The 27,476-nt window shown below is 36.0% G+C and overlaps 1 protein-coding gene and 1 long non-coding RNA gene across 3 annotated transcripts in view; one reads left to right on the top strand and one right to left on the bottom strand.

Annotated features, from left to right (window-relative positions):
• Positions 1–27,476, top strand: part of UQCC1 (ubiquinol-cytochrome c reductase complex assembly factor 1) — a 130,987-nt gene that overhangs the window by 67,201 nt on the left and 36,310 nt on the right. The gene's annotated exons all lie outside the window — the stretch shown is intronic.
• On the bottom strand, positions 227–11,488 carry LOC141557192 (uncharacterized). Its single transcript, XR_012486727.1, has 3 exons — positions 11,291–11,488; positions 4,483–4,907; positions 227–1,188 (listed from the first exon to the last, which is right to left on the bottom strand). It is a non-coding gene; the product is annotated as an uncharacterized LOC141557192 (long non-coding RNA).

Raw genomic sequence — 27,476 nt, 5'->3', positions numbered from 1 at the left:
GAAACCCACAGCAGTTAAGTGATTTACTCAGGATTACACATTTAGTAAATGTCTGAATTTGGATTTGTATCTGGGTATTCCTGACCCCAAGCCCACACTTCTATCCATTGTGCCACCTAACATCTTCCTGTACTCTGAAAATCCCAGAGTATGAACCCTGAATCTAGTCTAGAAGGGGAAAAATCTTGTTTAGGATGACAGAGCAGATTAATGACAAGGCCAGCTCTTGAACTCAGTTCTCCCAACTCTCAGAACTGGGATTTTTAATTACATAGTAAAATTGGAATCGACAAATTTCAGCATTTGGGTCTGGATTGTTACCTTCTCTGAAAGTCTTGCTTGTTTTCTCTTCCTGAAATTTTCCTTTAGCACTTTCTCTGGTCTCCTTATTTGCCTCCCCATCACCTTCTACTTGTCCACATTGTTTCCTCCAGTAGATTATAAGCTTCTTCCAGATCAGGGTCTCTTGTTTGCCATTCTTATATCCCTCAGCACCTCTCAAAGGTCTTTGCACTTATAAATGTTTGTTGAATTAAATTGCCAAAGGAGTCTTTTAAATAAAGAGCATATGCATTTAAGTGTTAGTTTAGAAATCACTAACTACTTAACAGGATTACAGTATAAGCCAATGGGAAAATATTCTTCAGTTTACAAAAATTTATACTGTAACAGCTTTCATGTAAAGTGAGGCATGCTCATGCAGCTGGACCAGAAATCAAATGCTGTCTTGTGGCAGACAGAATTAGCTTTGACATTTTATCTGGAAAGTTCTGAGGTTTTTTTTAAACCTCATTTGAGATTCAAACATATAAATTAGCTGCAGAAATGAAGTTCATCATATCACCTCATCTGGTCTTGTTTTATTTCATTAACTGGTTCTTAAAATCCTTTGTGAGCCACATTGCAGCTGAAGAGGTTGGAGACCTTTTTCCTTGGGCTCTTTGCCCCACTCTTGAGTGTTGGTAAGAGTTGAGAACTAAGACTTGACACAGCTGTAAAAACAGACAGCGCCTTTGGCCTCGGCACTTTCTCCATGTGCAGGCTGATTTCAGATGTACATTTCACTTGCTGCCTCTTGTACTAATGAAGTCAGTTTCTTTTGGTGGGTGCTTGTAGCCAGGTGTGTCCAGTCCTGTGGTAAACTGGTACTCCTTACTCCAATTTTCCATTTGTGACATTTCAACCTAACTTTAAAAACAAACATAAAAATTAGCTTAGGGTAGTGGCTCAGAGTGTTAATAGTAACATTAGACTGGCTAAATGACTTCCCCTATGTTTTACTCTGTCCTGCCAGACATCCCCACCTTCTAACTTACAATGAGTATGTTCAAATTTTCCCAATGTAGAGAAGAGCCTAGGACTAAGTAATTGTTGCTATTTTTTCCCTATCAATGTTCCTGAGCATCTCTGGGGTCTCTCTAGGACTTCCAAAGAATTTTTTTCTAGGAGAAGCCCCATGGATAAGGAAAAAGCCTGCCTTTGAGGCATTTTCTCCTGCTTTTCAACATTGTCCTAACACAGAGCTTTAAAGTGTGCTTTAGCAAGCAGAAGTAAAATTTTGTAGGACAACTGGAAAACTTGGAGAAGAAAACTCTAATTTCCCCCTTCCCCATATTTGTTTTTTTTCTCATGCCTTCACATTTTAAAATACATCAAGCAGAATTTTATGAGAAAATTAGATTAGAATAACATTTTTATGTCCTAAACTAATAGAGTACTTTAAAAAGGTATTATATCTGGGTTTTTCTACCTCAGAAACTTACTAGCTATGTTGCCATGTTCCCCAGAATTTATCTACTTTTTTGGTGAAGGGAAGTGATACCATCCTGTATATTTCCCAAAATAATGAAATCCACCATTATTTCTCAGTATACCTTGCCCCATTCCCTTCAAACTGAAGAAAAACAGTCAAAAAAACCCTTTTGAAACAGCAAACCACATCTGTCAGCATGTGATACATTCTGTACTCAGAGTCATCTACCTCTCTGCAGAGAAGACATACATGTAATTAATTAATGTATGTAATTAAATAAGAGAATATGTGGTCACCTAATTGCTTTACCAAAAATATAAAAGTGAAAATGATCATTATAATAAAAAATTTTTTTAAAAGAGTATGAGCACCTTCATTTTACAGAGGGAAGTACAGAGAGGGAAAGTGATTTGCATTTTTAAACATGAAGTATTTATTGTTTTTATAGTGTTTTATTTTTAATGTTTTTAATAGTATTTTATTTTCCCAAATACATGTAAAGATAGTTTTCAACATTCACCATTGTAAAATCTTGCATTCCAAATTTTTCTTCCTTTCTTCCTTCCTCAAGACAGCAAGCAATCCAAAATAGGTTAAACATGTACAATTCTTTTAATGTTTTTCCATATTCATCATGCTGCACAAGAAAAATCAACTCAAAAGGGAAAAAAACAAACAACAAAAAAAGATGAAAATACTATGCTTTGGTCTACATTCAGTCGCCATAGTTCTCTCTGGATATGGATGGCACTTTCCATCATAAATCTATTGAAATTGCCTTGAATCAATCACCTCATTGTTGTAAAGTCCAGCACAATTGATTATTACATATCATTCTTGTTATTGTGTATAATATTGTCTTGGTTCTGCTCACTTCACTTAGCATCAGTTCATGTAAGGCTTTTCCATGCTTTTCCAGCACTCATTTTAGATCCCAATATTTAACAAGCAGCTATTTTTGACTGTTTTTCTTCAGTTTGAAGGGAATGGGGCAAGGTACACTGAGAAATAATGATGGTGGGAGTAGAATCATCCCACATATGCATGGAAAGAACAGCACGAGCAAAAGAAATGGGAAGGCTGGAAAATATAAGGCATGTTGGGAACTGTGAGGAGTCCAATTTGACTACAAATGTCGAGTGTGTATAAACCAAAAGACTCAAAAGCTAGAGTGACTTTGAATGCCCCCCTCCCCAAAAGAGCAGGGACTTCATTTTCTAGACAGTAGGGATACATTGAGTATGGGTTGAAATAATGAGAGATGTTATTTTTTGAAAGTGAAGTAACAATGTGTTCAGCTTATTTTGCAACCAAAGAAGGCCTATTTCATTTTTAAAAAATTATTTATTTTTAATATATATTGCTTTATATGAATCATGTTAGGAGAGAAAAATCAGAACAAAAGAGAAAAACCATGGGAAAGAATAAAACAACAGAAAAAAGAAGTGAACATAGCATGTGTTGATTTACATTCAATCTCCTTAGTTCTTTTTCTGGATGCAGATGGCATTTTCTATCCAAAGTCTATTAGGATTGCCTTGGAAGAAGGCCTGATTCATTAGGAAGATATAATGACAAGCCAGAAATAGACTGCAGGTCAATTTTGAAAGGTACATGCTGATTTTTTTATGCACTTCAAAGTTAAAAGCATTTGTGCATAATAGAAATTCTCAGTTTCATGTATAGTCTCCATCTTCTGTTCTACTTTAGTTATGGAAATGATAGTTTTATTTGTTGTTGGTGAAGTACAAAAAAGCCCTTTTTTTAAATTGGAAAAAGAAAAAGATACGATGTTTTGTTGGGGAAAAGGAGAATATCGAGGCAAGAATTAGGGTCTGAATTATGGTGGTGGCCAGGAGAATGGAAAGATTGACATGGAAGATACTGTAGGAATAAAATAACCAGAACTTCTTGGTTCATTAAATATGAAATGTGGGGACAAAAGAAAACGCAAAGAGTTTCAGATTTGGGAGTCTGAGTGACTGGGAAAAGGTACTGCTGCTAAAAGAAATAGAGGCATTGAGAAGTACTGGTTTGGAACTGAGATGATAATGAGCCTTTGATGAAGATGTCAAATAGACAGAAATGCATGATAGCTCCAGGCTAAACACAGAGAATTGGAGACAGCTACCTGGAAATAATAATAGCTGAAGCATTTTATATGGTGTTAGTAACTATCACTAGTATGTTTCACTGTCAAGAGTTTTGTTTTTTGAGCATCATTGCCAGAACTTACCTTGTAGGAATCACCAATGTTTTTATGGACTTTCTTCTTAATTTTTTCCCTAAAAACTTGCCTCTTCTATTCTTATCAGCCTTCCATTATGGAATTTTTTTATTATTATAACTTTTTATGCATAGGTAATTTTTTACAACATTATCCCTTGCACTCACTTCTGTTCTGACTTTTCCCTTCCCTCTCTCCACCCCCTAGATGGCAGGCAGTTTTATACATGTTAAATATGTTATAGTATATCCTAGATACAATATATGTGTGCAGAACCGTACAGTTTTCTTGTTGTACCAGAAGAATTGGAATCAGAAGGTTAAAATAACCTGGGAAGAAAAATGAAAATGCAAAGAGTTTACACTCATTTCCCAATGTTCCTTCTCTGGGTGTAGCTGATTCTGTCCATCATTGATCAATTAGAACTAAATTAGATCTTCTCTTTGTCGAAGATGTCCATTTCATTATGGAATTTTTCAATAAGCTTTTTCCTCTGACATACCTGGACATAATTATCCTCTTCCACCAGATTCTTCTTCTCCCCATATGACTTCTCTGTCAGATCTACTTTGAGTTCCTTTACCTCAAAAGAAAAGAACTTGCTAATGGAAAGTTAGAAGGGAACTGAAGCAACTCTCTGATCCACTTTTGTCACAGAGAAGGGGAGGGACTTTTCTGAAGTCTGGTGCTAGTTAGTATCCCTCTCTTGACTTCGTCTTTGCTTTTCTTTGATGTACTATGCATTCCTAAAATCTCTTACATGGTGAATGTTCTTTATAGCCTTTGTTTTGTTCCCCAGGACATCCCCAGTGAGTGGCATTATCCAAAGCTAGGATTTTCCTTCCTTAGACAGAAATTCCAAACTTGAGACTACCGTTCTTCCCTTCTTCTGATTCAGAACTTCTTTCTCTTAATGGCTTACAACTCCTAGAAACAAAGGATTAATATAGCTTTTAGAAAAATATAGAAATGGGAATATTAGCATTCTGAATTTGTTTCTTGCATATTCACATCCTGAATGCTTCAAAATTGTCTGATTTTTGCCTCCACTGAGTTTACAATTATTTTACACACTATTGGGTTATGTTTTTTTAAGAGTGGAGGAACACTGGGGCTGAGTGCCGGGCCCAGCAGGGCTGGGCTGGGAGACTAACAAAGACTTCATTGTACCATGACCTGCAAAGCTAATAAATGAATTCAGGAGACACCTAGATGTGTTTCTAGAAGGGGGGAAGGAGGGGTCTGGTGAAAAGGCAGAAAGGTGGGATTAAGATAAATTAAAATGGGGCCAGCATGTTGGTGAGGGGACAGCCACTTCCTGTTCCTTAGATTGCTTGAGGTTTTTAACTCTTCCTTACTTCAGGGATTGACTTGAGAGTTAAAGCAAAACTAGTCTTTACCATGTACCTTACAGACCTTCCCTCTCCCTGCTCTTCAGTCATGAAAAGAATTTGGTTGTAAGAATATTTTAGATGGATATGGCATTATTCATTCCTTGAAGCTCCCTCCACTGACTGTTTCTTATACAAATTTTAGAATAGGTGGGGCCCCAGCCCTCTCATTTTAGTGATGAACCTGAAATCAGAGATTGACAAGTTGAAAAGTATACTGCAGGTTAGATCATCTAATTTCTAGAGTAGTAAAACTAATTAGTCTAGAAACTTAGAACTCAGGTCTCCTGATTTCAATCCAGTGTTTTTCTTTCCACATTGTGAGCTTAGAGATGTCCATTGCTAAAGTTTAGGAGATGATTGTGACATAAATGTTGAGAATTCCAATTGAATGATCTATTCTCCAAAGGGTCATTTTATCACTCCCTATTCTGCTCTGATAGAAATGGCTTAGTAGTTAGCACTGCTTTTCATCTGTTTAGGCATTTATGGGCAAGTACTGTGTGTTAAGACTACGTTTAGCAAATGGTAGGTGTCCTTAAAATAAATGTTCAACAATGGTAGTGATTTTGACTTTCAGAGCTGGTTAATTGTAACTCCTTGCTAATATTGTGTGAACTTAATATGATTGTAATGCTCTATTTTTTACACCAATCCAGAACCCCAATACTTGTTTGGCTTCAATCTCTGTACCCCAACAAATTCATGTGATGGCCAGTGGCTGTAAAATTTCATTGTGTTAGTGAAAATTGAAACTTGTCTTTGATTTGTTTGTTTAACAGCCAGTGGATTATTAGAAAATCAATTTCTCTTCTGTTTTCACTAAAATGATCTTTGCACATTAAAGTAGATTTGAGGTTTGTGTTTTTTTCCTTTTCTTTCGACAATTATGACATACATTGGTAATTGTCCTTATTCTTAGAGCCTTGGGTTTTCACATAATTATTTAATCTGGGAACTTTAAAGTTGCATATTTTATCACAGTCATGCTGTCCTTTATTGTGGCTTGAAGTGCAGAACTTGGGAGACAGGAAGCCCTGTGTTCTAATCCTACCACTGATATTAGTTTTGTAATCCTGGGTAAACTATTTAATTTGTAGATTCTTGTCATCTGTAAAATACTGTCTGTCTCTTAGGGTTATTATGAGGATCAAATGAGATAAAGCACTTTATAAATCTTAAATTGATAGGTAAATAGTTATTAACATTTGAGGTTAAAGGGAAGGAAGATGAGGGAGCAAAATGAGTATAGACATTATAGCATTAAATAATATAGTTCATTATATAGAAATTACTACCATTATACAGAGTAGCAAACTGAGACTCAGGATGGGCTCATGACTTGTCCAAGATCTCATGGCTACTTAGTAACTAGCTTAGACTAGAATTCAGTTCTCTTGATTCTCAAATTAAGGGCTCTCTGTGTTACACAGAGTTTTCCCCATTGGCACCAAGCTCAGTTCTGGGCCCTTGTCATTGGCCTTCTTAATCCCTTTAGGATATTTTAATCATTTAGAATATTGGCTTAAAAATTAGCTAAATGGTCAGCACAGCATATCATAAAATCAGCCAGTAAAACTTTTCATGGAGGTGTTTGTGGATGGGAGGAATATATCTATTCATCTATCCATCTATCCATCCATACACACAAACATTCTCTCTCTCCCCCTCTCCCTCTCCCCCTCTCCCTCTCCCCTCTCCCTCTCCCTCTCCCCCTCCCTCTCCCCTCTCCCTCTCCCCTCTCTCCCCCTCTCCCTCTCCCCTCTCCCTCTCCCCTCTCCCCCTCCCCCTCCCTCTCCCCTCTCCCCTCTCCCCTCTCCCTCTCCCTCTCCCTCTCCCTCTCCCTCTCCCTTCCCTCTCCCTCTCCCTCTCCCTCTCCCCTTCCCTCTCCCTCTCCCTCTCCCTCTCCCTCTCCCTCTCCCCTTCCCTCTCCCTCTCCCTCTCCCTCTCCCTCTCCCTCTCCCTCTCCCCTTCCCTCTCCCTCTCCCTCTCCCTCTCCCTCTCCCCTTCCCTCTCCCTCTCCCCTTCCCTCTCCCTCTCCCCTTCCTCTCCCTCTCCCTCTCCCTCTCCCTCTCCCTCTCCCTCTCCCTCCTCCTCCTCCCTCTCCCTCTCCCTCTCCCTCTCCCCTCTCCCTCTCTCCCTCTCCCTCTCCCTCTCCCTCTCCCTCTCCCTCTCCTCTCCCTCTCCTCTCCTCTCCCTCTCCCTCTCCCCTTCCCTCTCCCTCTCCCTCTCCCTCTCCCTCTCCCTCTCCCTCTCCCTCTCCTCTCCCTCTCCCTCTCCCTCTCCCTCTCCCTCTCCCTCTCCTCTCCCTCTCCCTCTCCCTCTCCCTCTCCCTCTCCCTCTCCTCTCCCTCTCCCTCTCCCTCCTCCCTCCTCCCTCTCCCTCTCCCTCTCCCTCTCCCTCTCCCTCTCCCTCTCCCTCTCCCTCTCCCTCTCCCTCTCCCTCTCCTCTCCCTCTCCCCTCTCCTCTCCCTCTCCCTCTCCCTCTCCCCTCTTCTTCTCCCCTCTCTCCCCTCTCTCTCCCTCTCCTGTTGGCTTTCTGTTTTAGGCTGCCCCTTCCCAGCCCCCAGCCTTCTGGAGGGGACATTGTACAACTTTCTTCCATAGTCACTTTTCTCTTCCCTTTTACTGGAGGGCAAAACCAGGGCAGAGAAATCATTTTTATTCACTTCTGAAAGGTTACAGTAATAAAGAAACTCTTGTTAACATCAGAGAACGTTGCAGCCAAGAGTTTTCACAGTCTGGTGTTGTTTATTTTACATGTAATTTGGAACCTTCTGCACTCTTAAAATATTGGCACGAGAATGCTTTAACTGTTGAAGTACTTCATTGCATGCAACAAGAGTTATGGTGTCCCAGGGGCAGCCAGGCCCCAGAGAGCAGTTTTTCCTTATTCTTGTTAGAAAGTGATATAAGTTTCAGTGTGCCTCTGTTGTGTGTGCTTGTGTGTGCATGGATCTATACAGGGACAAGTATATGTGTGCATTGTGTACATATGCATTTGGTAGTATTTTTTAAGAAGCTGATATTCAAAGTTGAAACAAGTTATGGAGGGAGGCTGTACATTCCAGTAGAAATTCAAACAGGATAAGAAAACCAGGGTTTCTAGACAAATTTTAATAGGGAGAAAGAAATACTGAAAAACTGGAATTAGTGCAGAAGAGAGTGGCCAGGAGTGTAAGAGACCTGAAGATCATGTTATGTCAGGATTGTTTGAAGGAACTGGTGATATTTAACCTGGAATGAAGAAGATTTAAGGGGGAATTTCTTGCTATTTTCAAATATCTGAAAGTCCCATGATAGAAAAAATGGATTAAATTTGTTCTGCCTGATTTTTTTTTTTTTAAGAAGGCAGTACTAAAAATGATATAAATCATTGGAAGGCAAACTTCAGCTCACTCTAAAGGGAAGACAGAGAATAAAAATATGCTTTGTGCCAAGCACTGTGCTAAATGGGATTTTTAATTTTTAAACAGATATGGCACTTCTTATGTAACTAGAGCTGTCCAAAACTAGGAGGAATTTCCTTGTGAGGTAATGAGTTCTAAATCACGGAAGGTGTTCTAGAAGAAGTAAAACCACTGTTTTTCAAAGATATTGTGAGGAAGAGTCCACATAGGGATTTCACTAGATAACTTCTTAGGTTTGTTCCAATGCTGAGATTCTAAGATTCTCTTATTTTATGCTTCTCCATCCCCATTTATACACTGGAGCATTTTGAGCAAGTCCTTTAGAGCCTCTCTGTGTCCCAATTTCCCCATCTATAGATTTCAGAAAATGATATGCTCTTGCTACCTAGAAAGATATGAGAACAACCTGGATTGTTGCATCTGCTATGAAAACTAAGGGGGAAAAGGATCAGGTATTGGTCCTGGTGAAGGCTTTGGATCTCCCTTGGGAATAAATGACCTGGAATGAATTTTCCAATACTATGTGCCACTCTTTACCTTGATGCTTCTCAGATTCTAACTTTTTACTCCGTTGCCTCTTCAAACATGTTACTTGGAAAGTAAAAGCACTTTTTCTTTTTGAACTTTTGCTCCCTCCTCCCGAGAGGGAAATTTCCATTAAAGTAATAAAGAAAGGTGTAAACTGTGTGTGTTGCTCCTTCCCCTAGCTCTGGCCTCTTGTTCTGGGCCCTGGAGTTGCAGACTTGGTACAGTGTGCTTATGTTGTATAGGTGTGTGTGAGGGCAGAAGATGGTATTTAATCAGATCTTTAGGAATCCTTTATCCATTCCTTCCCTACAAAGTCCTTAAACTTTACAATATGGCTGAACCTCCTTAGGATCATTCTTTTATTTTTGTGATTTCCTGTATACATATTTATGATTCTGTTACCACTGCTTCAGAGACAGCTGTTGTTATACTCCACTCAGCATTAGATAGTGTTGGGTGAATGAGGAGGGCAGTGAGGTGGCACAGTGGATAGAGTGCCAGGCCTGGAGAAAGAAGACTCACCTTCAGACACTTAGTAACTGTGTGATCCCAGGCAAGTCATTTGGCCTGATTACCTCAGTTTCCTCATCTGTAAAATGAGCTGAAGAAGGAAATGACAAACTACTACATTATCTTTGACAAGAAAACCTCAAGTGGTGTCACAAAAAAGTTGGACACGAATGAATAATAATGGCAACAGATGAATAAGGGACATCTAGATCTTCAAAAGCCAACGTTATCCTTCAGTAGAGGATAAAAGAGGTGAGTCCTCTCAAAGTGGAAGTTAGTGAATGGTATTAGACTCAGTCAGAAAACTTGGGTTTGAGCTCCATCAGTCATTTACCAGCTATATATGTCTTTGGCTTAGTTTTCTGATCTGTAGAAGTAGGTTGATAATCTGTGTGTTACTGATTTCACAAGTCTATTGTGAGGATCACATAAGAGATAATATGTGAAGAAATTTGTGACTTGTAAATAGCTATGTAAAAGAAAAGTTAATATAACCTTCTTGCCTATCTTCTGGACTCTTATTTCCCCACAGTCTAGGAAGATTTGTCTCCCAGTTTTAGTCTGTGACAGTCACAGACTAGAAGGGGTAAACTTAAGGTTTAATACCACTTTAACTTGACCTTATTTGAAGCATCTTCTGGGAATGGAATAATGTATATGTGGGGGGAAGGAAGATAGAAAGAATCTACACATCTATAAATCCCAATGCTTAGCACATTGCTTGGCATATGGCAGACATTTAATAAATATTTATTGACTGACTTCTCAGATCCTAACTCTATACTCCAGTCCCTTCACACATGTTACTTAGAAATGCACTTTCTTTTTCTTTTTGAACTTTTGCCCCCTCTTTCCAAGATAGAAATTTCCATTAAAGTAATAATGAAAAGTATTAATGAGGTCCTGGGTCACTAACTGGGGTTGACAGAGAAAGCCTGAAGTCCTGATAAGATTACTTTCTGAGGCAAGTAGGTAAGGGCACTGATGGGGATCAGCTCAAAGCTGCCTTACAGTTCTATCCTCTATGGAGATCTTGGGTAATCCTACTTTACTATATTCAACCAAATGTCAAACTTCTGAGGATAAATTTTTCCCTATAAATCTGTCCATGGATTACACATTTTTGCTGAATCTCTTTTAAATTATCCTACCACAGCCTTGTGGTGTCTTTCTTCTCTTCCCTTCTCCCATGCCTTATGTTGTCTTTTCCCTCATTATAGCTAGTTAACTGTTTTAGGATGCTAAACACCTCTATGGATTTAGCTGGTCATACTCCCACTTCATGGTGTATTCCATTTCTTCTGGTTATTTGTGAGTTCCAGTGGGGAACTTGTCTTTTCCATTATTAATTGTTAAAATCAATTTCCTTGCTATACTATATTCTCTCCCAAAATCTATTTCTTATTTACCACTCTTGGGGCCTATTTCACTTCTTCATTTTGTTTGTAACCTCTTCTCATAAATAAATGTACCTTTTGGAAAGAAGAAAGGCCATTTGAATTCTTCACATATGAACTGCTACCAAACTCCAGTATTTGGCATGCTTACTTCAGTCTCATCACTGACTGCTTAATCCTGCCATATAAGAGATTATGTGAATGAGGTTCATAATCTGATGGTCAATTGTAGGAATAGTTTCACATGGCCATGATGGCCCTTGTCATAACTGTGAGAATGACAAGATTTGTCTTTGCTACCTGCTCCAAGTGCTCTTATGAGATCATAAAATGTCAGGAACCTTAGAGATTATTGAGTTCTCCCCTATTTTATAGGGGAAAATATATTGAGGTCTACTGTAGCTAAGGAATTTACCTCAGATCACATTGTCAGTGACAGAATCAGAACTAGAATTCAGAGCTCCTAATTTTCCTAAAAGGGCTTTTTTCATAAAATATATACCTATAAAATGGGGATGAGAATATTTTCATGGAGAGTTAGGATGATCTAGTGGAGAGAATGCTGTTTTTGGAGTCAGAACCTATTTAACTTCAAGATTTCAATCAAGACTCAACTCCCCAAAACTTTGAAAAGTGGTGTGAAATGGCAGCTCTTTTTGTAGCAGCAAGAAACTGAAAATTGAGTGAATGCCCATCAGTTGTAGAATGGCTGAATAAGTTATGCCATATGAATATTATGGAATATTATTGTTCTGTAAGAAACGATCAGCAGGATGATTTCAAGAAAGGCCTGGAGAGACTTACATGAACTGATGCTGAGTGAAATGAGCAGAACCAGGAAATCATTGTACTTGGCAACAGCAAGATTATGTGATGATCAATTCTTTTTTTTCTTCTTCTTTTTTTTTTTAATAGCTTTTTATTTACAAGATATATACATGGGTAATTGCACTGATAATTGCCAAGCCTTTTGTTCCAGCTTTTCCCCTCCTCCCCACCCCCTCCCTCAGATGGCAGGTTGACCAATACATGTTACATATGTTAAAGTATAAATTAAATACAATATATGTATACATATCCAATTAGTTATTTTGCTGTACAAAAAGAATTGGATTTTGAAATAGTGTACAATTAGCCTGTGAAGGAAATCAAAAATGCAGGTGGGCAAAAATTAGGGGTATTGGGAATTCTGTATAGTGGTTCATAGTCATCTCCCAGTTCTTTCGCTGGGTGTAACTAGTTGAATTCATTACTGCTCCATTGGGATAGATTTGTTTCATCTCATTGTTGAAGATGACCACATCCATCAGAATTGAGTGATATCTCTTTTCAACTTTGAGATGATTTAGTTCACATTTGAGATGTGATGGAGAGCTATCTACACCCAGAGTGAAAAAGGACTGTGGGAACTGAGTGTAGTTCACAATATAGCATTTTCACTTTTTTATTGTTTGCTTACATTTTATTTTGCTTCAACAACTGTTTGGATGTGTATACATATATTGTATTTAATTTATACTTTAACATATTTGACATGTATTGGACAACCTGCCATCTGGGGGGGAGGGGAAAAATTGGAAAAAAAGGTTTGGCAATTGTCAATGTTGTAAAATTACCCATGCATATATCTGGTAAATAGAAACTATTAAAAAAAATTATTTTGCTTCTCTCTTTTTTTTTTTCTGGTTTGATTTGATTTTTCTTGTGCAGCAAGATAATGTATAAATATGTAAGCATATATTGGATTTAACATATATTTTTACCATGTTTAACATATATTGGACTACTTGCCAAATAGGGGAAGAGGTGGGGAAAGTGGGGAAAAATTGGAACACAAGATTTTGCAAGGGTTAATGTTGAAGAATTATCCATGTATATGTTTTGAAAAATAAAAAAGCTTTAATTAAAAAAAAAAGAAAGAAAGAAAAGAAAAATGGTGTTTAAGGATTGAGCCAAGATAGCAAAGAATAGACAGGATTTTGACCTCTTCTTGGTTTCCTTCAGAATCAACACCAAATCAAGCTTCTGAATGAATTCTGTAATGACAGAATTCACAAAAATTCATAGCATAATAATTTTCCAGCTTAAGATATTTTGGAAGAATTCCAGTAAAGATTTGTCTCAACTGGGAAGGGGAGAACACAGCCTGGTGTAGAGAATCTGTTGGGAGCTTTTAGTCAAAATATAGCCGCATTGGCTACTCTGTTCTGGTTCAGAATGCCAATAGATCATCAGACCAGGTGTGAGATTCCTAAAGCAACTACAGAAGACAAATTGTAAACTCCTGAACCTTAGCATAACAGGTGAGACTTGACCAGGCCACTCAGTACAGAAGGGAAATCTGCAGCCCTAGTCCCAGCAAAATCAATTAGAAGCCTTTTAGAGGAAGCTCATGACAGTGTCCTAAAGGCAAACTTCAACCTTTAAAAATGAGCAAAAAAGCAAAAAGAACTTCTACTGTAGAGAGCTACCTTGGAGATGGGAAAGACTAGAAGACAAATACAGAAAAGGACAGCAAAGATAAAATATTTTCAGGTGAATCCTCAAAGGGGGAATCTCCAGTTCAAAAGGCACTCTTAGAAGAAATAAAAAAGGATCTTAAAAGAGAGATAAAATAAAAATAGGGAAAAGAAATGAGACTATTGCAGGATAGTTATGAAAGTTTTTTATTTTGGGGGGGAAGCCAATACCTTGTAAAATAAAACACAGAAATTGAATGAAGAAAACAATTCCTTAAAAAATAAATTTGGTGAAATGGGAAAAAAAAAAAAAAAAAAACCCTGAAGAAAACAGCTCCTTAGAAAATAAGATTGGTAAAGTGAAAAAAAATTCACTGAACAAAACAACTCTTTTAAAAATACAATTGGCCAGCTGCAAAAGGAGGTTAAAAAGCTAACCGAAGAAAATAATTAAAACTTAGAACTGGACAAATGGAAGTGAATGACTTATGAGACAATCAAATCATTACAATCAAACAAAATTTTTAAAAAGTGAAAAAATAGAAAACAAAATGTAAAATATCTTATTGGAAAAGAAACTGACTTGGGAAATAAATCCAGTAGAGAGAAATTAAAAATTATTGGACTAACTGGAAGTCATGATGAAAAAAGAGCCTAGAAAAGTGATGTATTAATTTGTTCCCCCAGCTTTCCAGACTTCCCCAGGTAATTTCTCATCATGTTAGGCCCCTTCAGATTCCCTTACTTCAGTGTGAATATATCTGCTCCTAGTCCTGTGATATAGGATTGATCTCTACTTGATGGCTATATGCTTCTCTGATAAATTTTGTATTGAGTTAATGTGTTCCTCTTCTCTTGCTCTACATCCCTTTATCCATTTCACTCACTCTCACCAGAAACACTAGCAATCTTACAGAGGGTTTCTGAAGTTATGCTTTAATTCAAAAAAGCCATTCTAAATAGGAAAAAATGCAGGCCATGAAGACATTGTTGAGATGGTAGGATTTTAAGCACTTTTCTACAACCCACTATGTTTAAAAGAATCTACTTGACTAGCCTTTAAACCCAAATTATTCTGACGTTCATTAGTCACAGGCTCAACTTAAGCTTCTTTATCATGTTGTTGAGTGTAAATAACAATTGTTTTTTATTCTGGACAGAAACTCTAAAGATCTCTTCTGCCCAGATTGATATCTTTGGACTCTATTTTGTCTCAGTCCTTACTTAATCCTTAGTCATTGAATGAGCATGACTTTGGACAAATTGAGACCTAGGAAAGACCTTGATTTAAAAAGGACAAGCTCACCTACTGCATCCTGGGCCATGGTCAGTCTTCTTGACCTTTGTGTTATCACTGGACTTTGGTAACTTTGATGACGTTGTATTGCTCTGCTTCATTCAATCCAACTCACATGCAAATCAAACTATCATGTTCATGATGTCACTGGTTCTCTTCAAGAATTAAAGATGAATAATAAAAAATATGTCTGAGAGCATGTTTAATAGCCACTTAGTTATTCCCCATGTATGGTAATTCGTGGCACCACTAGAGGGCAGTAGCAGTAGCCTTCTAAATCAGAATTCAGAATTAAAAAGGACCTTATATCATCTAGTTCAACCTCCTCATTTATAGACAGAGAAACTGAGGCTCCGAGAGGGCAGATACATAAGGTCACATAAACCAGCATTTGAAGTTGTGATATTATATAAATGAAAACCTTGATGAGCTAGATGGGAATTGAAGTGGACAGCTTAATTCTTGGGCTTACATAGAAGTCAAGAGTAAGACAGAATCGGAGTTTTAGATTTAAAAGAGGCTTCAGTAGTTCAACCCATATCCCAGATAAATTGCTATGTAACATAACTGACAAATAATTCCAACTAGACCTCCAATGAGAAAGAACCTACCACTTTCTGAGGTGCTCTATTTTCCTTTTGAATGGTTCTAATAGTTAGGAATATTTTCCTGACATGTAGCCTAAAGTTGTACCTCAACCTATTGCTCCTTATTCAAAATTCCTTTGTCCATGGAGCCAAACAGAATAAGTCTAATGCCTCTTTCACATAGCAATCCTTCATGTACTTGAAGACAGCTATAATGTTCCCTCTCTCCTTGAACCCTCTTTTCTTTCTTTCTTTTTTTTTTTTTTTTTTTTGTTTTGGATAGACATTTCCACTCCCTTTAACATATCCTCATACGATCTGACAGCAAGGTCCTTTACCATCCTGGTTGACATCTTCAAGATGTTCTCCAACTTAGCAGTGAAAGTCAAATCCTAGAAGGTAAAGACAGACTCGGGACAATAAGTCCAAAATTCCAAGTTTAAGGTAGGTGTTAGTTGTAGCCACAGTGTTAACTTCCAGGTCTGTTATGAATAGTTCCAAATTTTTTTTAGCCTTATATTTCATTATTTTCCTTCATCTTTCCCTGTGTACCAAGCAGTTTGAACTATTCATTCTCCTTGTCTGTCCCTTTCTTCCAAATCTTTGTTAGTATTGGTCCCCATGGCTAAAATACTATCTTCTTTTCTGTCCATATATATGTGGACAGAATATATTGCTTCTCTCTGAATTCTTCTTTGATTCCCCCAGCCAGAAGTAATTTTCTTTCTCCTCTTCATGCTTCATATTTTGTTAGCTCTTTTATGCATTTATTCTGTAATTGCATTTTATTTGGCATATGTCTTATCTTTTCTATGAAATTGTGAGGGTTTTTTGAGCAAAGAACTTTTTTATTCTTTTTTTTTTTTTTGTACTTCATTGGGCCAAGCAAATATCCATATAATAAATAGATTTTTAGGAATTGTTTATTAAATTGATTTTAGTCAGTCTTATAATTTAGAAAGCACTTGCATATATGTTATTTCATTCCATCTTCAAAATAGCTTTGTGAGGTAGAGTAGGACAAGGATTATTGTACCAATTTTATGGTACAATGGTACAATGATTTGCCAAGAATCTTAGAAAAATGACATGATTTGCCCAGCATGATTCAGCCAATATATAGTAGTTTTAGAATTCAAACCCAGTTCTTTCTGACTCAACTTAGTATTGCTTTTATTATATTGAACTACCCAACATTATTCCCATCTTATTTGCTTATCCTTTCTTTACTCCTCCGGACTTATATTTGGTTTTTTGTTTTGTTTTGTTATTAGTCTAAATATGTGCAATTCTTGTAAACATATTTCCATATTTGTCATGTTATATAAGAAAAATCAGACCAAAAGGGAAAAAACAAGAAAGAGAAAAACCACCACAAAAAAATGAAACTACTATATGTTTTAATCTACATTCAGTCTCAATAGTTCTGCCTTTAGATGCAGATGGCTTATTCCATCCCAAGTCTAATTGAATTGCCTGAAATCACCTCATTGTTGGAAAGAGGCAAGTCTATCACAGTTGGTCATCACATAATCTTGTTGTTTTTGTGTAAAATGATTTCTTGGTTCTGCTCACTTTTAGCATTGATTCATGTAAGTCCATGCTTTTCTGAAATCAGTCTGCTCATCATTTTTTATAGATCAAATGTATTCCATTATCTTCTATACCATAATTTATTCAGCCATTCCCCAATTGATGGGCATCCCCTCAATTTCTAATTGCTTGCCATTACAAAAAGGACTGACAAAAACATTTTTTTCACATGTGAGTCCTTTTTCTTCTTTTATGTTCTCTTTAGGATACAAACCCTGTAGTGAGATTGTTGGATCAAAGGAAATGCATAATTTGATAGCCCTTTGGACATAGTTCCAAATTGTTTTCTATAAAGGTTGGATCATTTCACAACTCCACCAACAGTGCATTAGTGTCCCAATTTTTCCACATCTCCAACATTCATCATTATCTTTTCCTGTTATTTTAGACAATCTGAGAGATGTGAAATGGGATCTTAAGGTTGTTTTAATTTGCATTTCTCTAATCAATAGTGATTTAGACCAATTTTTCATGTGATCATAAATGACTGCATAAATTTCTTCATCTGAAAATTGTCTACTCATATACTTTGCCCAGTTTATCAATTGAGAAATGGCTTATATTATTAAAAATCTGAGTCAGTTTGCTATATATTTTAAAAATGAGGCCCTTATCAGAAACACTAAACATTTTTCCTCAGCTTTTTTCTTCCCTTCTAATTTTGGCTGCATTGGCTTTGTTTATGCAGTGAATCAAAATTATCTGTTTTGTATTTCATAATGTTCTCTATTTCTTCTTTGGCCATAAATCTTTTCTTCTCCAAATAATAGACTTTTATTTATGAAAGTCTTAAGTTTCTGACATATCTGTTGAGTCCTTTAGGGATAAGGACTGTGCCATATGTTTTATGATCATGGTGCTGGCACTGCCTGGGAAAATAGTTAGGTATCTATAAATTCTTAATGCATTGAATCACCTGGAGGTTTTGGAATATAACAAAAGTCCTCAGGGACTACAAAATAGAGTGGAAAATTTTATTACAATAAAATTAATTAGGCAATTTTGCCAGTATCATAGTTCCAAATAATCTTATCAGCCACCATTATAGTCTCCTATCCTTTCTTTTCTATCCAGTGGTAAAATAGTGTCAGTGTTAGGAATCATTTTTTCATTTTGATTTCAGTCCTTACTTTGTAGGCTTAGTTGTTTTTCCTTAGATTCTTTACATGTGGGCCTTTGCTTATTTGCATAATTGCACTAAAGATAATCATTTCATTCATTCATTTAATGTTGTTTCATCACCTATCAACACTATGGAACTAAATTTAATGCTTAGAATAATCAGAGCAAATGTGGAATTGTGCACTTGGATTCAAAAAAAATCATTACAAAAAGAGGGAGAGAAATAACTAAGGAACAGTTAAAATGTTAAAACGAAAATGTTTGTGGCAGCCCTTTTTGTAGTGGCTAGAAACTGGAAAATCAATGGATGGCCATCAATTGGAGAATGGTTGGGTAAACTGTGGTATATGAATATTATGGAATATTATTATTCTGTAAGAAATGACCAGCAGGATGAATACAGAGAGGCTTGGAGAGACTTACAGGAACTGATGCTGAGTGAAATGAGCAGAACCACTTCAACAACAATACTGTATGAGGATGTATTCTGATGGAAGTGGATATCTTCAACAAAGTGAAGATCTAATTCAGATCCAATTGATCAATGATGGACAGAATCAGCTACACCCAGAGAAGGAACACTGGGAAATCAGTGTAAACTGTTTGCATTTTTGTTTTTCTTCCCAGATTACTTTTACCTTCTGAATCCATTTCTTCCTGTGCAAAAAAAAAAAAAAAAATTCGGTTCTGCACACATATATTGTATCTAGGATATACTATAACATATTTAACATGTATGAAAATGCCTGCCATCTAGGGGAGAGGGTGGAGGGAAGGAGGGGAAAATTCGGAACAGAAGGGAGTACAAGGGATGTTATAAAAAATTACCCATGCATATGTACTGTCAAAAAAAAGTTATAATTATAAAATTAATTTTTAAAGTGTGAAAATGAAAAAGTGAAGAGGCTATTATAATGACTATAAAGTAAGTATGAGTAAAACATTGTAAGATAGTTATCCTTTGCTTTGGTCATTCTGCATTTGGTAACTACATTTTAGAGGGTACATTCTAGAGTATGTCATGAGGTTTTGACCAGGATGGTAAGGAAAATTGGAAAAGGTGTCATATGAGGACCATTTGAAAATTCTGGTCATTTTTAGCGTAAGATGAGAAGACTTAGGGTGGGCATAATTATTAACCTTAAATGTTTTTCATGTAGAGGAAGGATTAGCTTTATGTGTGACTGTAGAAGACGGAACAAAAAATAAATAGAAGTTACAAGGAGGGAAAGTTTTAACTCTGTACAAAAACTATGTGTTATGTGCATCCAGAGCAACTTGTGGAGACTATGGATCAAAACAATTCTGTTTTCATGATTTGTTTTGTTTTTTCCTTTCTTGTGTTTTTTCCCTTTTGTTTTGATTTTTCTTTCGCAACATGACTTATGGAAATATGTTTTAAAGGATTGTACATGTACAACCTATTATTATATTATATTAGTTTGTTTTTCTGCAAAATAGGAGATTAGACTAGATGCCTTATAAGGCATCCTATAAAGGACCTTCTATTCCAGGTCTGTATTCCTAGAATAATATGCAACTGTGAGGACAAGTTTAGATGGAGTCGCTGAGGAGAGAGAGGCCGATTTTTAAGTCACTCATTAGAGAATATATTGTAGCATAGTAGAAAGAGTTCTGGCCAGAAAGTCAGAAGGCTTGGCTTCCAGTCCTGGCTCTACCACTAATTGTATTTTTCTGGACGAGTCATTTCTCTTTTGTGATTCTTATTTTCTCATCTGTAAAATAAGATGATTCCTAAAATTCTCACCAGTTAGTGCATTCTAGGATTCTTTGAGACTAGGTTTAGGATTTGTATTCTTATAGTTTCTGGTTAAGCCTGAATTCTTAATGAAACACATAAGTGACAAATCTTATCTGGAAATTTGGGTAGATATCCAATTAAAGCTGAAATTTGCAGCCAAAAAAAAAAGGAAAACTCATCTCAAACTATTATAATGATATCCTACAGATTCTTAAATGGTATTCTTTTTTCATATAAAAACAATCTAGAAATATAAAGGATTTCACACTACTTCTTGGATGCTTTAAAAGCATAATAAAAGGGGCTGTTAGGTGGTGCAGTGAATAGAGCACTTGAAGTCTGGAGAATCTGAATTAAAATGTGATCTCAGACACTTAACACTTCCTGGCTGTGTGACTCTGGGCAAATCACTTAGCAAAAAAAAAAAAAAAAAAAAAAAAAAAAAGTAATAGAAGTAGAGACAAGCCAAGATGGAAGAAATTACCTATCTCCAAATTCTTCCTAATAGATTTTTAAAAATGCATCAGACTGAATCCTTATGGCACAGAATCAGACCAGGACCTCTCCGCAGAACACTCCAGCTCAGAGAGAAGCTGTGTACTTCTCTCTGGATAGGCAGTAGTCGTCCTGTACTCATACTGAGCAATATTATGAACAATCAGAAAGAAAGAATTAATTCCTCAAGAAATCATAGTCAGGCTCACACATAATTTAGCAATTCTCAACTATAAAGGTATGGAGAGCTTGAAACAGAATATTCCAAAAGAGAAAGAAGGTGGGTTTAACAGTTAGGAATAACTTTCTCCACAAAAATGAATATAATGCTGAAGAGAGAAAAAAGAAAGACTAGACTTGGGCAGGAAAAAGTAGTACTGGTAGCTGTCTTCCACTATCCAGTTCTGGGTCACAAATTCAGGGTAAAGTGGAACCTACATTCAAGAGCAGTGTTATGAGGTAAGGAGCACAGATCCTATATACAAGCATCAAGTGTATGGCTCAGATATCAGCAGCAATCTTTCTTTCAGCTTCTAGCCTAGTCTAAAGCTTATAATGGAATAATTAGTCAGGAATTACAGACCAAAAGGAAACCTGTAGTTCTGTTACTCTGAACCAGCAGAGCTTCCCAGCCAGTTTATAGTGTCTGAGTTCAGAAGTGGTATGTTCTTACTCAGCAAAATCCAGGTCAGGGACTTGTAGAGCTCAGAACAGGAGTATAGTGAGCAAACTTTGCCCAGGATCAAACCACTTTTAGATCACTGAAGGCTTACAGGCCCCTAACATGAGTTGCCCTTGAGATATCCAATACCCCCCAAAAAATTTAGCAACAAGACCAGTCCAGACCTTCCCTCCCCTAACTTTAAGTCCAAGAATAGGAAGTTGGTGGGAAGAATGAACAAACAAAAAAATGAAAAAAATCCCACCATATAAATCTTGTGATGGTGGGGACACTCAAGACACAGAGCTAGAAGAGAATGATTCAAAAATATCTACAAGCAAAGCCTTACAGGAAACACATAGCTTGGGCATAAAAACCAGAATTTCTGGAAGAGATGAAGAAAGAGGTTTTTTTAATAGTTTAAAATGTTTTTATAAGTGAAATGAGAGCAATTGAAAGGGGAAAATGCTAAAGAAATGACATGAGAACTATGAAAGAAAAATTAGAAAAGAGAATTAAAGCTTGTAACAAGAGATACAAATCCTCCCCAAGCAACAAACTCTCTCAAATTAGAATAGAACAATGGAAGATATGAAATTTACAAGACAACAAGTAATATTCAAACATAGTCAAAAGACAAAAATCTAAAACAAACAACTACTAAAAGAAAATATAAGATATAGTATAAATGACTGACCTGGAAAAAATAATCCATTCATGAGGAGAAATAAATTTTAATAATCATTGGAGTATGTAAAAGCCATGACCACAAAATACCTTAAGTATCATATTTCAAGAACTCTTATAAGGAAATTATTCAGATATCTTAAACCAGAGAGAGCAAAATAGAAATAGAAAGAACACAGTATCACTTCCTGAAAGAAACCTCCAAATGAAATTCCTCACATATATTATAGCCAGAACTAAAGTTCAGAGCTTCAAGGTCAAAGGAAAAAAAAATACTACAAAGCATCAAGAAAAAAATGAATTCATGTACTAAAGAGTTATCCAAGATATATAACTTAGCAGCCACAATCACAATGGAGCAAAGAGCTTGCAATATGATACTGCAGAAAGCAAAAGACATGGACTTAACAGATAATGATTTGGTCAGCAAAATTGAGTTTAATTCTACACAGGAAGAAATGAAATAGAGGATTTCCTAATGAAAACACAGTGCTTTATTTTATTTTTGAAGTTCAGACATAAGTGTTAAGAGAAACATAAGATAAATAAGAATCAACAATTCTCAGGATCTAAGGATAAACTTAAAATAATATAATATGGAGAGATTATATATGTGAACTCTAACATGAGGGATCATAGAAGAAGCCTAAGGTAGAAGGCCTAAGAATGATTCTCTTGTATCTTGATGGGGTGTAAAAAGGAGGATAGAAAGGCAGAGGAAGAGGAATATTCTGGGGGTCGTGGAAAAGAGAAAGAAATATTTAGGGAAATTTTCTCATTATCAGAGTGTGTAAATAGACACATATAAATGAGGGGCAGTTAGCTGAATTGCTAAGACTTGAACTTTGCTCTCATCTGCACTAATTAAAGGAAATATTTTCTATGTCCCAAGACACAAAGAATACATTTCACTTAACTAGGAAATGAGAGTGAAAGGAAAGAAAGCAGAATTAGAGGGAAGATAAATTAAGAGATGGCTTAGTTCTAAGCAAAACAAAATCCAATTAAGGACATTTCATTATGACATATATCATCTTTTTTTGAGATGGAAATAAAAAATGGGAATCTTAAGAAGAGTGCCTATCAAATGATGTATAGTTGTGCAAGTTATAGTATATGAATGTGACTGAAAATGAAAAAATGAAAAGAATAGTTTCAGAGAAAGATGATGATACACAGTGGCATAAACAGAACCATACAATGGCACCAACATTGTAAAGACAGCTTTGAAAAATCTATTAATTCTTTGGTCTAGTGATCAATCATAACCGAATGCAGAAAACTGATGACAGAGCATGTTACCCATTTCCTGATAGAGAGATGATTTGATTTAGTACAGATTTAGAGTACAGAATTAGATATTAGATATATGAATGCATATGTGTCTATATCTATCTACACATCTACACACATATTCTTTTGAGCATGGCCCACTACTTCACACAGCCTTTCCTGGGCAAATAACATTCCTTTATCACAAAAGAAGAGTGCACAGTCTGGGTTGGACATGAGTCCACAAAGTGTGCCTTAGAAAATTTGGAATAGTTAAAAAAAAAAAAAAAGTAGAAGTTTTGATTTTTGAAAAGAAAAAATGTATAAGTTATTTTTTGTTGTTTGAATTTTTGGGTTTAAAAGCTTTCTAGTAAGAGCATTTAGAGTGATTTGAGGCATCAGGGTATACCCACTCCCACAAAGAAGAAAAGGGCAGAGATCACATGGAACTCTAATGCTACCTTTTAATTTTCTATAACCTTGCTTGACAATGCAGTCAAAGACTGAAACCTAATAGGAAGTTCAGTTCTTGCTTATATAAAAGTCTGTTTAAGTGGATTGTGAATCTTAAGCCTTTCAGAATGTATAAAGAGACATAGAATGTTAACTTTTTCAGCAAGCTTAGTCCAACCCTTCTTTGTACACAGGCAGAAACTGAAGCCTCAACAGAAGAAGGAATTTAAGTTCCCATAGCTTAGTGATGGACATTGCCAGATTTTTCCCACGTAGAGCCTCCAATATACTTTACCCATTAGAGCCAATTTAAAAAATGTTCACAGCTCTTATGTCTGTAAAATGTCATCATGAGGTCCTTTGCACAGTCATGAGTCTGCAAGTGTTTCTAAAAACCTGGAATGTGTCACCATCCTATTGATAGCAGTAATCAGATAGCAAAGCTGCTATCTGTAGTGAGTGTAGTGAGGCCTAATGCCTTGTCACAGACTATCCCTTATTATACTGATTACCAGAAATAGATTTAGCTTTTGAGCTTACAATGCCACACTCCTGCTGCAATCAGTCAGTCAATTAATCAATAAATAAGCATTGATCAGGTGTCTCCTATGTTCTAAGCACTATGCCAGGCCCTGGGAATAAAAATACACAGAATAAAATATTCCTTATTCATAAAGATCTTAAATTTTAATGGGGAGAAAAAATATAAACATATACAGAAGAAATTCAATATAATAAAAAGTAATTAAATAAAAGCTTGTTTGGGCTCTTGCATTTGGGGTGATCAGGAAAGGCCTCATGTAGATGGTCATACTTGGTCTCCACATGAGACTCCTGGATTGAAACTGACTATATACATCACTCACGTTATAGTTCACCCAAGTCAGATTTTCCATTACTGTAGTATAAGGGCAAAATGAAGTTTAGTGAATTCTAAAGTCCAACAATTGTTGCTTTCTACAGTGAGTGCTCGTATTGGATAGAAATCAATTACTGTTTTATATTGATGTGTCACAGTGTGAAAATGCTGCCTTTGGAAGTATAATTAACAGTTGTGATTCTGTCTTTCACCTTATACCTCAAACATATTGGCTATTTGGCTAATTGGTTCTCCCTTGATTCTAGCTCATTAATGACATTACAATGAAATTGTTTCTCACACACATACACACACACACACACACACACACACACACGCACACACACACACACACACACAAAGTTTTCATTTCATGACAGAATTAGAATGATGATAATTTACCCCATTTGTCTATTTACAGATTACACATAGTGCTTTCCCAGGCATCCTCATTTGTCCCTCAAAACCAATCCATGAAGGAAGCAGCATTGATGTTCTCTCCATTAACAGATGAGGGAAACTGAAGCTCAAGAATATAATGGAACTTGCCAAGGATCACAGTCACCATAGATAGCAGACCTGGAACTCAAACTTATTGACTTCTAACTCCCAGTTGAATCTAGGCCTCTTTCTGTAGCAGAAAACTGCCAGTAACTGTCCTTCTAGAAACTTAGTCCAATTTTCATGTGAGCTTAACATCAGTAAGACGTAATACTTTTTACTTTAAACACAAAGAACAAATTTATAAAATTAATGTTAATTGTTCTTTCACATTGTTGAATCCTAGAGTTATAAGAGACTTCGTTTAGAGAATGTCTAAACTGAAATTGTCAAATTGTGATCTGTTCCATGAGAAAATTTAAATGCTGGTGATACTTGTATCTATAAAATATTAACCTTACTGTTCCAAAATATTTTTATGAAACAGTAAGCTTATTCCTTTTTTTACCTCAAAATCTAACCCTTCTTTTATCTGCATACTCCCAGGCCCTCCCAAACAATATTTATGTGTTCTCAGTATGTTTCAGTATCTATAGGACATTGTTTTGTGACTAAACATGTTTTGATGTTAGTTAAAAGTCAGTTGAAGTCCAAAGACTTACTTTCATGTTCTCACTTGTTATATGACTTTTGATGAGTCGCTTATCCTCAGTAAGCCCTCTTATTTTCTCATTTGTAAAATGGAGATAGTCATAAAACTTATTTCCTTATAAATGCATCAAAAGAGAGACATTTATAAATTATTTTGTATAATAATAAACAGTTCCCTGAAAAATGATGGGGTTTGCTATTATGGAACTAGAAAAAGTACCAAAAAAGACAATCCAAATGATAATAAAGAAAGAGAGAAACTTCTATATGAGTGTGAACTAAAGAGATTGGAACTCTTTTAGTATGGAAAAGGTAAAAGCAAACAGAGTATAAAATCTAAAATTATGAGCTGCACGGTAAAGTAAATGCAGATTTGTTATCAAAATTCTGAATGGGGAAAAAAAAAAAAAGATTAGGCTTCCAATCAAGACACCTAAAAATCAACAGCTCGCTACAATCAAGTCTAGCTTCATCACATACTGGTTGTGTATCTAGAGGCAAGTCATTTCCCCTTTGAACCTCAATATTTTTATCTATAAAATGAGGCCAAAATAACACACTTCACCCCTATTATTGGATCTTACTCCTTATGTTCCATTTAATAACTTTCATTAAAATACTGTCTTTTCCCCAGCAATCTTACATTAAGAGTCATTAAGCTTGGGATCAAGTATGAACTTCAAATCTTCTTACATTCCTGGACATTCCTTGTTCTGATCATTTATTTTTATCTAATTGTAGTGCTATGTAGTTAGGGTGGTTAAATAATATACTGGGTTTTTGGGTTGTTTTTTTTTTTTTTTACCATCACTTTGCTGATTTATCAGCGTAATTTTGAATTCTGTTCTTGTCTTTGAGGTTGCATATAGTAGGAAATCCATTTAGTTTTTAAATTGAGTGAGATTGAAATTTCTTTTTTAGTATGAATTTAATCAACAAATAGGAACATTTCTTTTTAGAAATTATATTTTCATAGAAATAATTCAGAATTTTAGCAAAGTGGCAGGATACAAAATAAATCCACATAAATCCTCAGCATTTTTATACATTACCAACACAATCCAACAGCAAGAGATACAAAGAGAAATTCCATTCAAAATAACGGTCGATAGTATAAAATATTTGGGAATATATCTACCAAAGGAGAGTCAGGAATTATATGAGCAAAATTACAAAACACTTGCCACAAAAATAAAGTCAGATTTAAATAATTGGAAAGACATTCAGTGCTCTTGGATAGGCCGAGCAAATATAATTAAGATGACAATACTCCCTAATCTAATCTATTTATTTAGTGCTATACCAATCAGACTTCCAAGAAACTATCTTAATAACCTAGAAAAAATAACAACAGAATTCATATGGAACAACAAAAGGTCGAGAATTTCAAGGGAAGTAATGAAAAAAAAATTAAGTGAAGGTGGTCTAGCTGTACCTGATCTAGAACTATATTATAAAGCAACAGTCACCAAAACCATTTGGTATTGGCTAAGAAATAGACTAGTTGATCAGTGGCATAGGTTAGGTTCACAGGGCAAGATAGTGAATAAAAATAGCAATCTAGTGTTTGACAAACCCAAAGATCCCAAATTTTGGGATAAGAATTCATTATTTGACAAAAACTGCTGGGAAAACTGGAAATTAGTATGGCAGAAACTAGGCATGGACCCACATTTAACACCACATACTAAGATTAGATCAAAATGGGTCCAAGATTGAGGCATAAAGAACGAAATCATAACTAAATTGGAGGAACATGGGATGGTTTACCTCTCAGACTTGTGGAGGAGGAAGGAATTTGTGTCCAAGGGAGAACTAGAGACCATTATTGATCACAAAATAGAAAATTTTGATTACACCAAATTAAAAAGTTTCTGCACAAACAAAACTAATGCAAACAAGATTAGAAGGGAAGTAACAAA

This window comes from Sminthopsis crassicaudata, chromosome 2 (assembly GCF_048593235.1).
Source record: "Sminthopsis crassicaudata isolate SCR6 chromosome 2, ASM4859323v1, whole genome shotgun sequence".
Classification (NCBI taxonomy): Eukaryota; Metazoa; Chordata; class Mammalia; order Dasyuromorphia; family Dasyuridae; genus Sminthopsis; species Sminthopsis crassicaudata.
Note: the sequence above shows the minus strand (reverse complement) of the source record. Positions and strands in the feature narration are given on the sequence as shown.